We start from the raw sequence: 13,346 nt of genomic DNA on the forward strand, positions 1-13,346 counted from the left end.
ATCAAACCATCATTATTACGATAAGATCATTAACCTTCTCCTAGTAACATCACTTCAGTACTAAAATGACCTCTAAAAACATATCTCCCGTACTCTTTTGAACTCATTAGTATCTTATTCTCAACACTTGCTTGACTTGATTTCTAATCTTATCATCTCCCCCTTAGGTCTAAAGCTGACACTTGAAAGCTATGGACCTATTCCATAATCTCTAAACTGGTTTGCATCCCCCTTTACTATAACACTCGGGAAATATTTATTTGATGACCGCCGAACTCTCCATAACAAGTTACTAATACATTTTTCTAAGATGTTTCTCTTGACCTCTTCTCATTGGCTCCTAAGTCTGCTTTATCTAACTCTTTAGGAAAATTACACTCGCACCAGCCTATCCCTCATTGACAACTCAATTATTCTATCTAGGCTCACATGGAAAATCATTAACTTAATTGGAACCTCATCTGGTAACATACCATCTTGGTACACCTCTTAATGGTCATGTTACTCTTATAACTTAGTGACAGTTCACTGCCTTCATCTAAAGGTTAGGGTCTCTCACTTGTACCACTCATATTTATTTTAGCTAACATCTCAATTCCTCACCTTCTCTATGTCAAGTCTACCAGATCAAATCTCAAGACTAAAATCATCAATCTTATGTTGCCATTCTTTTGATCATAACACTCATCTCAAGTTCAAGCTTAGTGTATAGTACTAAAAATGGTATCAATATGATTGCTCACACCTTATACTACTTGCGACTACCAGAAAAGGCAAGAAACACTCACCCACTAAGATCTCATGACAAGTAGGAAATCTTTAGCTCTTTGTCTACCTACCTTTAGATTACCTTCACCTTTCATTTCACAACTTAAGTACTATTTACTCACTTACTACGCATTACCTCTCAAATAGTTCTATTGTCTCTTTAATACCACGGGCTTTCCCCCTTAAAAGTTCATAAGCCTAGCTTAGGTTTATCACCTCATGAATACTCTACTCTCTTATTTCACATGTATATTTAGTCTTCTCTAACATGATGGCACATCGACATCAACGCTATTATGGTTAAAAGTATACTTTATATCATCCCGACGAGAATCTATTCCTCTTCCTTCTATCAAGAACTCTATACAACATTATTATTCTTTTTTTCTACTCATAAAGGAACTCATCACTTATAATTGACTGGGTGCATGATTGCAATAACATAATTTTCCCTATCACTGTCTCTCTTTCATAGATTTCTATACCTCTGCATGATTTTTTCTAACTTAAGGGCACTCTTACTACTACTGCTCGTAATCTCCAAGATCTACAACACACTTCCTCATAAGGATCTCAACTGAAACAAGGTTTACAGAAGAGAGTACATCTCACTTTTAGATCAAACCCACGATGCATAAAATTATGAATGCATTCTTTCGAACTTAATAGTTACCTCACTCATAGGATCCTCTCTAGGCCTTCTACTGTCTCATGACTTCCCAAGATTTTTGCTAAGAACAATTCATTGATAAAGTACTGACTTTGCTTTTTATTCACCTCTAGTGTGAGGGGTAGTTGAATGGATATGAGAACGCACTATTTAGAGTAAATTCCTTATGTGTGTAGTCCCTCATTTATAGAAGTGGGGCCCTCACAACCATTAACAAGACCCTACTGACACTGCTTCATTGACACCCTTTGGACACTTGAACTTTGTGATCTGATACAAAGTTTTTCACACCCCAAGTCTACACCTTGGACGTAACTAGCACTCGAGAACCATTGTTGGCCCTGAGAGAACCTTTTGCCTAGTTCAACTCCCAGCGGAAGACTTACTCAACATAAGATGAACTCAAATATAAAGCTTTAACTTAAATGTCTCAAATGATTAACTAAGTATATAATATAATATTCAACAAGCCAGATATAGACAACTCAATTATTTAAAACATTTAACAAATTAAATGAAATAGACTTCTTAAACTCTATTGTCTATCTATGAAGCCTCTAAATGACAAAGATGGAAGTCGACACAAGATCCATGACATCCTAACAAAAAAAATTAAATGGAATCTTGAGGAAGCAAGGAGGCTCACCAAAGCTAACTCGAACTGCAGGTAGTATTAACGAAGTGCCTATTGATGACCCTAAATACCTGTATCTGCATCATAAAAGATGGAGGCCAAATGGCGTCAGTACAAGGAATGTATGAGCATGTAATGGGAATTATAAAGCATAAACATAATCTTCAACTCATACAAAAGAAACATACTCACCTCTTCTCAAACTCACTCAACTCAGCTCAAAATCCCGTCAAGAATAGGATACTCAACTCAAGGATAAGATACTCACCTCGAAGGTAAGATACTCGGCTCAAGATACTCAACTCAAAGATAAGATACTCAACTAAAAGGTAAGATACTCAACTCAAGATACTCAAGAATAAAGCAACAATAAAAGATGCAATATATGAAAACCTTTTAAAAACAGTAGAGAATAACTCAATTACATGTAAAATACAATAATAACTCAATTGTATGTAAAAATACAATAATAATTCTTGTTTGGGAGATTCTCGAACCAATAACAATCACCATGAGCTATGTGATGATACATCGTCTCGCCCACGCTGCCAGAACTGTCATATACCTTGTCGGAGTATAAGACATCCTCAACTAAGTTGATCCACTAAGCTATGTTTTAAAAACAATAAGGAATCATCTTAAAAGTATGACCCTTTTTACCCATATTGGCATACATGGGTTATGAGGACTTTGAGTTTTCTGAACTCGTCCCCATATTGGTGCTCAATAATACTCCCAATAATATAACTCATGCTCATATATTTAAAAACATTTCCTCATCCTCAAACTTTGAGATTATTACTCAAAAGGTTCTTGTAAAAGAGATAGTGCTCTAAACTCTTCATGAACTAATTTGGAAATCAAAGTTTCCTCTCATCTTAAATGTAAAAACATTTATTATTGGGAATACTTAGTTCCCATATATTCATTTTGAAAAATGAAACTCACCTCTCCTTGTCATTCCCCGAAGCTACCCCTAAGGAGCGGACATGAAACCTAGGATCAGGAGTGACACCAAGCTAACCCTTCTGGCATATCGTAAACATACTTAAAGTTAATTTGAATCAATAAATATTGTGCGGAAGCTAATCATGAGATAATCTGAAATGATGGAGAAAACCCAAACTAAATCTGAATATATAAATACTGACAATTTAACAACAACTGAAAAGTCAAAATCAAATACTAAAGCTGATTCTAACTATGTTTGAAATAAGGCATCTACTGACTAAAAATGTTGGGACATACCCCATCTAGATCTAGTAAATACTGAAAACTAAAGACTAAAAGCAAGGAAAGATAATCATGGCAATCGTCCTCGAGGAATGAGGACTCACCACTGATGTTGCTGAACTGGAGATCGGGAATCGGTCTATGCATGATCTGGAAGCTGAGAACGTGCACCTACATAATGAGAAGATGTAGCACAGAGTATGCGTCAGTACTTGAAAGGTACTGAGCATGAAGGATAGAGTAACACTGAACAATAAACATAACTGAACCAAAGCATATATCTGAGCAATGATAAGAGATAAACATGATACTAAACTGAGAATACTAAACATGAACTAACTGAATGCAATGACAAAGTTTATAACATGCTAAGACTGAAATCTGACTATAACTGATAACATGGTCAATGCAATAGAATCTGACTGTAAGGGAGCTAATAATAACTGACATAAAACCACATGAGCTAAATATGGAGTCTGATGTATACACCCCATCGAGAGGACCCAATATACCCTACCAGAGATATAGAAGCATGAATGGTGTGATCACTAAAATGATGCCTACAGAAGGGACTTAAAACCTATAGTGCCCGTATTTCAGGGACTATTCGGGTACGCTGAACCCTAGTCCACTCGGTATTAAGCTACTCCCAATTGATTATGTGATTAACAATTTATGACTGAATTTCTGTAATACTAGATAACTCAAGATACTGACATGCTAATTGAAAATGCAACATTACTGTACTAATAATTAAACATTCAAATCTGAGGCATGTATATATGAAATAATTAACCTAGCATGTCTAATTTATGAACTAAAAGAACTACATAGCTAGGGATCTGAGTTTATGAAAGGATCTATGCAAAATAATACTAAAATTATAATAATTTGATTATGAATGTTATTGTAACTGATACATAATGATCTACTGAAATTATAGAAACCCTAGGTCTAGATAGTATTAAGGGAATCAAGAATCTCACTGAATTCTAGGGACCTAATGGGTGAAAGGAATCCACTAGTGAAATCCCACATACCTGGTGACGAATTCAACGAAAAAATCATTCGATTTTGGGCTTGAAACTAATGAAAAACTATTGCGTTCTTGTACTAGGGCTTGGTCGACCCTTTCTCATTATTTTCGTTCAACTTGATGAATTTTTGGACAATGAGTTGACTAGGGTAAGTTCTAATTAAGTTGCTAGGCTAAAACTGATAAAAACTACGCAATTTAGGGGTTAAACGGCGTAGTCTAGGGTTCCAACGCATAGGGAAAATACCAAACGACCCCTGACTTAAAAGCTTTCGGGGGTCACCGACGGAACAGGCCGACGGCCCGTAGATGGACTAACGGTCCGTGCTGGTAAATCGTCAATGGGCTTTAGAAAGTTTCAATCTAGCGTCCGACCTATGGCCCTGGAGGACGGACCGTGGTCTGACCAATGGTCCGTAGGTCCTGGTGTGGGTCAGAACTTAGAATAATTTTTCTTGGCCTTTTTAGAGAGGGTTGCAGTTGGTGAACCACGGACCACCAGAATGGACCGTGGGTCTCCTTACGGTCCGTGGGTGGAAACCGTGGGTTGCACCTGCAACTTCTGAAAAGCCTGCATTTTTGTAGTTCTAGCATACGGGGTGTTACATTATCTCTCCCTTGGGAACATTCGTCCTCGAATGAAGACTAAACTAGCTGGAGATGGAGGGAAAGAGCTGCAAACCCTACCACTAAATACTGGAAATTCATTTATGACTGAACTAAGCTCCAAAAACATGCAAATACGCTGAAAATGCAAGTACAAACTGAAGGAACATGATACTAAGACTGAATCTGCGCATGAATGACTGAAAACTAAAGAGGAACTATTACCTCAAGCTGCAATGGAATCGGAAGGAAAGAGATGAAGATACTTGGCCTTCATGGATCCTTCTGCTTCCCAAGAACCTCCCTCTACTAACTAACTCCTCCACAAAAGCTTAACTGAAGCGACTTCTTTGTTTCTCAACCTTCGAACCTGACGATCAAAGATTTCAACTGGCACATCCTCATAAGTGAGACTATCTCTCACAACCACACTTTCTAAAGGTACTATAGATGTTGGATCACCCACACACTTCTTCAACAACGAAATGTGAAAGACCGAATGCATTGATGCTAGTTCTGCTGGCAACTCGAACACATAAGACACTTTACCAACTCTTTTCAAGATCTTGTAAGGGCCTACATATCTAGGACTGAGCTTCCCTTTCTTGCCAAATCTCATAACCCCTTTTCCTTTCTATCCAAATTTCATCACCCACTTCATAGGTTACACTCTCAGAAAAACCCAATCATCAACTTGGAACCCTAAGTCCCTTCTCCTTACATCTGCATAGGACTTCTGGTGACTCTAGCTAGGTTGTCTTAAGTCTATTTCTAATGAGCTGCACTTTTTCCATGGCATCATAAACTGAATCTGGCCCTATCAAGGCTTCTTCACCTACTTCAAACCAACCAACTGGAGATCTACATCTACGTCCATACAATGCCTCATAAGGAGCCATCTGAATGCTGGAATAGTAACTATTATTGTATGCGAACTCTATAAGAGGAAGGTGATCATCCCAACAACCCTTGAAATTGATCACACAAGCTCTCACCATGTCCTTAAAGGTCTGAATGGTACGCTCTGCCTAACCATCCGTCTGTGGATGAAATGTTTTTCTAAGATTAACCTGAGTACCAAGACCTTTCTGTAAACACTTCCAGAAATGAGAGGTAAATTGAGGACCTCAATCTGAGATGATAGAAAAAGAAACCCCATGCAACCTAACTATCTCATTAATGTAAAGCGGTGTAGTTCTCCACCGAATGTGTAGTCTTAACAACCAAAAAGCGCGCAGACTTAGTCACTCTATCAACTATCACCCAAATTGAGTCAAGTTGTCTACGAGTTCGAGGTAACCCTTTAATAAAGTTCATGTTGATCACATCCCACTTCCAAGCAGGAATGTTGATCTCTTGATTCATCCTTCCTGGTTTCTAATGTTCTACCTTCACTTGCTGGCAACTAGGGAACTTAGCCACAAAATTCGCTATATCCCTTTTCATACTATTCCACCAAAAGACTTCCCGCAGATCACGGTACATCTTAGTGGCGCCTAGATTAATAGAATATCTGGAGTTATGGCTTCTACAAGAATCTTCTGTCTCAACTCTCCCACCTTAGCAACACATAATCGACCCTGGTAGCAAAGCACACCATCTCCTCCTTGGGAGAAATCCTCAACTCTCTACTTATGGACTGCACCTTTTAGTTGAAGCAATATCGAATCACTGTCTTGATTTTCCTTAACCTCCGCTACAAATGAAGATTTTGCCCCATTCTGAATTGTTACACCACCATCTTCTATGCTCATAAGGCGAACTCCCAAGCGAGCAAGCCTATGAACATCTTTTTCTAGTTCCTTTCTTTCTTTCTCAACGTATGCTACATTACCCATAGATAGTCTACTAAGGGCATTATCTTCTATATTGACCTTACCAGGATGGTAATGCACACTCATATCATAAGCTTTGAGGAACTCAAGCCATCTCCTCTGGCGAAGATCCATCTATTTCTGGGTGAACACCTACTGAAGGCTTTTATGGTCTGTGAACAGATCTACTTGAACACCATACAAGTAATCTCTCCAAATCTTAAGTGCAAACACCACTGCTGCAAGCTCGAGGTCATGAGTTGGATAATTCTTCTCATGTACCGAAGCATAATCTATAACCTTAATTCGATGCATCAACACACAACCTAGGTCGACTCTGGATGCATTACAATAGATCACATAACCATCTGAACCCTCTGGTAGATTCAAAACTAGAGCTTAGTCAACCTAGTTTCTAGTTCTGCAAAGATTTTCTCACAATCATATGAACACTGAAACTTGACCTTTTTCTTAGTCAACTTAGTCAATAGAGAGGCTATGGATGAAAATCCTTCCATCAACCTTCTGTAATGACCAACCAAACCCAAGAAACTTCTGATATCTGTAGCAGAGGTAGGTCTGGGAGGCCATTGTTTCACTGCTTCTATTTTTTTAGAATCCCCTCGGATCCATTCAGTAGACATAATATTCCCAAGTAAAGCAACATATTGCAACCAAAACTCACATTTGCTAAACTTAGCGAATAACTGGCGATCTTTGAGAGTTTGTGGGACAACCCTCAAATTATTCGCATGTTCTTCCTCATTCCTTGAGTAAATGAGGATATCATCAATAAAGACGATAACGAACAAGTCCAAATATTGCTTGAATACTCTGCTCATCGAATCCATGAAAGTTGCAGGAGCATTGGTTAGTCCAAATGACATAACTACAAATTCATAATGACCATACCGAATTATGAAGGTTGTTTTCGAGATATCACTATCTCTGACTCTTGATGATAATAAGATCTGAGGTATATCTTTGAGAAATGACTAGCACCCTGAAGTTGGTTAAACAAGTCATCAATCCTGAGCATAAGGTACTTATTCTTGATTGTGTCTTTGTTCAACTGCCTATAGTCAATGCATATTCTTAGAGAACCATCTTTCTTTTTCACGAACAACACTCGTGCACCTCATGGGGAAATACTAGGTCTGATGAAGCCCTTATCCAAAAGGTCTTTCAACTTCTTTTTCAATCCCTTAAGCTCAGCTCGAGCCATTCTGTAAGGAGGAATAGAAACAGGTTGAGTATGTGGAAGGAGATCAATTCCAAAGTTGATTTTCTTTTTGGGAGGAACTCTGAAATGATCTTCTCAAAACACTTTTGGGAACTCGTTAACTACTCAAACTGATTCAAGAATTGGGGTTTCGGAGATTGAATCCTTAGCCCGTACTATATGATAGAGATAACCCTTAGAGATCATCGTCTGGCCTTAATGTAAGAAATTAATCGACCCATAGGCGTTAAGCTACTACCCTTCCATTCTAAGATTGGTTCATCTGGAAACTGAAAATGAACAATCCTAGTTCTACAATCTACTGAGGCATAAAATGAATGTAACCAATCCATGCCTAGAATAATATCAAAGTCTACCATTTATAACTCTACAAGATCTGCTGAGGTGACTTGCTGAGAGACTGTGACAGGGCAATTTCTGTATACCCATCTAGCTATAACTGGGTCATCGTATGGAGTAGAGACAGAGAGGGGTTCTGAAAGTGTTTCTGGACTAACATTGAAGTTGACTGTTATATAGGGAGTTACAAAGGAAAGAGTACCCCCTGGATCTAACAAAGCATAAACATCTACGTTAAAGACTCGTAATGTACGAGTAACTACATCAGGAAAATCTTCCTGATCCTGGCGAGCCTAGAGAACATACAACCTATTTTGGCGCTGACTGCCACCTGTTCCAAATAGGTTACCCTGCTGAGTCGGGCAACTTGCTGGTGTTGCTGAAGTTGTGGACTAAGCTCTACCATTATTGCCCCCTTGACCCTATTTAGAAGAAGGACAATCTCTCAACGTGTGACCAGACTTACCACGCCCAAAGAACCCTTCCATTCCTACAAAACACTTGCCCATATTGTTCTTACCACACTTTGGACAAGTTGGGTAGGTTATGGTGCCGGAAATACTACCTTGAGAATTAGAGCTTGATGCCCTACCTTTCTGATCATTTTGGAACTTAAAGGATGGAACACTAGCTGATGAAGGTGCTAGAGCTCAGGACTTTTGCAGAAACTGCGAGTGATTTCCACCACCCAATTTCTGTTGAGAATAATCTAATTGCCTATTCTAGCCTTCTTATTCTCCTTAGCATGTTCCCTGAAGAAGGAGACGAAGAAGGACAAGAAGAAGAAGAAGAAGGAGAAGAAGAAGGAGAAGGAGAAGAAGAAGGAGAAGAAGGAGGAGAACAAGGAGGAGAAGAAGAAGAAGAAGAAGAAGAAGAAGAAGAAGAGGAAGAAGAAGGAGAAGAAGAAGGACAAGAAGAAGGAGAAGAAGAAAAAGAAGGATAAGAAGGAGAAGAAGGAGAAGAAGGAGGAGAAGGAGAAGGAGAAGGAGAAGGAGGAGAAGGAGAAGAAGAAGGAAAATAAGAAGGAGAAGGAGAAGGAGAAGGAGAATAAGGAGAAGAAGGAGAAGAAATAGGAGAAGGAGGATAAAGAGGAGAAGGAGGAGAATGAGGAGAATGAGGAGGAGGAGGAGGAGGATAAGGAGAAGGAGAAGGAGAAGAAAAAGCAGAAGAATAAGGATAAGGATAAGGAGAAGGAGAAGGTGGAGGAGGAGGAGGAGGAGAAGGAGAAGGAGGAGAAGTATAAGGAGGAGAAGGAGGAGGAGGAGAAGTAGGAGGAGGAGCAGGAGGAGAAGGAGAAGAAGAAAAAGGAGAATAAGAAGAAGAAAAAGAAGAAGTAGAAGGAGAAGGAGAAGAAGAATAAGAATGAGGAGGAGAAGGAGAAGAAGAAGAAGGAGAAGGAGAAGAAGAAGGAGAAGGAGAAGAAGAATAAGAATGAGGAGGAGAAGGAGAAGAAGAATAAGAATGAGGAGGAGAAGGAGAAGAAGAAGAATAAGAAGAACAAGAAGAAAAAGAAGAAGAAGAATAATAAGAATAAGAAGAAGAATAAGAAGAAGAAGAAGAAAAAGAAGAATAAGAAGAAGAAGGAGAAGGAGAAGAAGAAGGAGAAGAAGAAGGAGAAGAAGAAGGGGAAGAAGTTGGGGCAGAAGTTAGGGCCGATTTTCCTCTATTATTTCAAGATAGATTAGGGCTTTTAATTAAGGTATGTTAGCTTATTCACATATGGGTTCTTCCACCCATAGAGCCCCCTTAGATTTCCCCCATTTGTGAAGTCAAAAACCCAATTCTAGCTAGGGTTCTTCTTACATTGTGGGTAGTGTTTGAGTATGATTCCAACCTAGTGGATAATACCTAATTATGATTGTATTAGCATTGAATTATTATATTATGATGAATTCATGTGATTTCTATGGTTAACCCTTGTCTATTTGATGAATGTGATATTTTGTGGGTTTATGCCATTAGAGGTGAAATTGAAGGTTCATAGGTGATCTCCTTAAATCAATTTTGTGTGTAGTAATTGTTCATGGTGAGGATCATATAATCATGAATTTAAATATACTTTATTGAATATGAAGGATCATAACTAATAAAGTTGAATTTGAACCTTTATGATCAATTATGACTAGAATCGCCTATTAAAGAAAGATGTGATTAAAATACCTTGAAATCTAGGTTTAATGATGAGATGAAGAAATAAATCTTAAGAGTAAGGCTTGTGAGCATAATTAGTTAGGGCTTTAGAGTGAAGCTAATATGATTAACTAATGATGTTAAGGCATTGAAAGTAAAGTCTAACAAGTCTAAATGAGAATAGAAGCTTGATAAATAGAGTAATGGTGGAAGATCTTTACCTACCTAACCTACCTTATAAATTCTTGAAAGTTTAAAGTGATAGAATCACTTGAACATGGATTGATTATCAAGGACATCCTTCCATGAGACATGATGCTTGGCCTCAAGTGGATCTTGACAATGAGATGGAGTGTCACACATGATAGGGTCCGGGCTCCAAGTAGAAAGGAGAACCACACCTAGTTGATGTAAGGACTATCCAAGCTAAAGGGGGAACTCTTACATAGTAGAGTGTGGGTTTTCCCAAAGTTAGGTCGCATGAGATGTGAGCCTTCACATGGTTGAGTTAAGGTTTCTAGTAGCAATCTCCATATCCAATTAACTAAGACATGCTTGAAGAAGCATCTCAAAGTGTTCAAAAGCATAAATGAACTAAGACTTACTTAATGAAGTACCTCAAAGTGTTCAAGAGAGTAAATGGACTTAGACATGCTTAAGGTACTAATTCATAAGGTCCAAGTTAATAATGAACTTAGACATACTAAGGGAAGTATCTCATATGGTTCAACCTAATAATGAACTAAGATGTGCTTAAGAGAGTACCTCATAGTGTTCTAAAGTTAAAGAGAGGAACTAGGTTCCAAACCAAGAAGTATTAGTATGAGGACCTAAAAGTGGTACTTAGCATGAATATTATTATGGGATGCTATTCATGCATTGCACATGTATCACTTAAGGTTATTAAAGAATGTATTCTCTTGTATGATGTACCTTAAGATATGATTGTTTCCGCAGTTGCCTTTCAAGATGTGTTTGAACTAAAGGTGATAGTTCCCTTGTCTACATTAAGTAAGCCAATAGTGAGACCAAAGGGGGGTGAATATCACTAGGATGACTTCAAGGCTATGCTTGGTGTGAAGGGTAGTATGAGATGCCTTTCATGCATTGCAAAATTATGCTTTGAGGTTAATTAGAAGTATGGTACCCTTATGGTAGAAAGGCTTAAGACTTGACCATGCATATATACTATGATTAAGATGACCAAAAATGGATACTTGGCTTGGGTGGTATTATGTGATGTTATTCTTGCATTGCACATGTATGCTTTTAGGTTACTTGAGAGTAGTACTATTATGGTAGAGATGACTAAGAGTCAAAGAATGCTTATATGATGCTTATGTTGGAGACTTTGCTTATTATGATGATATTGTCTCTTATGCTTATTATTGATGTTTCATGAAGTATTTCATATGATTTTGGATTATGTCTTAAATTGATTAACCTTTGTCTTATGCTCTTATGATTATGCTAGCTAACATATTTCGTACATTTTGTACTAATGTATACTTTGCATACATTCTAATCAAATGTAGGGTTTGGAGATCATTTCTAAGGAGCTAAGGAGTTGAAGATCTTGGTGAGTCCTCATAGTTTCGAGGACAAAACCCACCATTTCCTTTATGTGTTTATTTTCATGTTGAGACTATTTTATGGATTGTGTCCCAAGAGTTTTATTCTAAAGTTGTATTAGATAGTTTGAGACAAAGTATAGAAAGAATTTCACTTGTTTTATGAAAATGACTTCGATTGTAAAAAGTTTTAAATTTTTCCGTACTTTTCTATTATCCTATCTTCATGATTTGCTAAGGGCTTGTATGAGGCTTTTCGGAGTCTTGTACACCGTGTTACATCTAGGGGGTACTCCTGGGTCGTAACAGTAGGCTAGCTTTCCCTGGAGACTTTTTAACTCATGAATATTTTGATGCTCAGGCATCTTTGATATTGCATAAATTTTGGCTTGATCAATTTCAATTCCTCGATGTCTCACAATAAAGCCAAGGAACTTGCCAGAAGTAACTCCGAAGGCACATTTCAATGGATTCATCCTTAGTTGATATCTTCAGAGCAACTTAAACACCATTCTTAAGTCTTTCAAATGATCAGCCCTCTTTCTCGACTTTACCACCAAGTCATCAACTTAGCATTCAACATTTTTATGGAGAAATTCATCAAATATATTTTGCATAGCCCTTTGATATGTGGCACCAATATTCTTTAAGCCAAATGGCATCACTTTGTAGCAATAAATACCCTTAGGTGTGCGAAATGTGGTGAGTTCTTCATCCTATTGTGCCATGCAGATTTGATTATAGCCAGAAGAACCGTACATGAACGACATCAACTCATACCTAGTGGTTGCATCAATCATCAGCTCCAGAATGGGAAGAGGAAAATCATCTTTAGGGCATGTATTATTGAGATCTCTAAAGTCACTACAAACTCGAATTTGACCATTTTTCTTCCTCACATGAACACTACTTGAAATCCATGTAGGATATTTGACCTCACTAATAAAACCTACCTCTATGAGTTTGTCAACTTCATTTTCTATCAACGAAACCAAGTATGGCCTAAAACGTCTTTGAGCTTGCTTAACAGGACGAGAACCACTTTTGACTGCCAACTGATGGACCGCTACTTTAGGATTCAATCCAGGTATTTCTTTATAACTCTAAGCGAAGACATCCATATATTCTTTGAGTATATTCATATAAGCGATATCTTCAGCAACTTCTAGAAAGGCACTCAAGTAAGTTGGCCTTGGGTCTTCATCAGTGCCAAGGTTAACTTCCTTCAAAGGATCTATTGTGGTCTTTACTCCTTCTTCAAGTTCAGGTGGAGCATCTCCAACATCTTCCTCTTCTAAAAGA

This window comes from Solanum tuberosum, unplaced genomic scaffold (assembly GCF_000226075.1).
Source record: "Solanum tuberosum cultivar DM 1-3 516 R44 unplaced genomic scaffold, SolTub_3.0 scf00525, whole genome shotgun sequence".
In the NCBI taxonomy this organism is placed as follows: domain Eukaryota; kingdom Viridiplantae; phylum Streptophyta; class Magnoliopsida; order Solanales; family Solanaceae; genus Solanum; species Solanum tuberosum.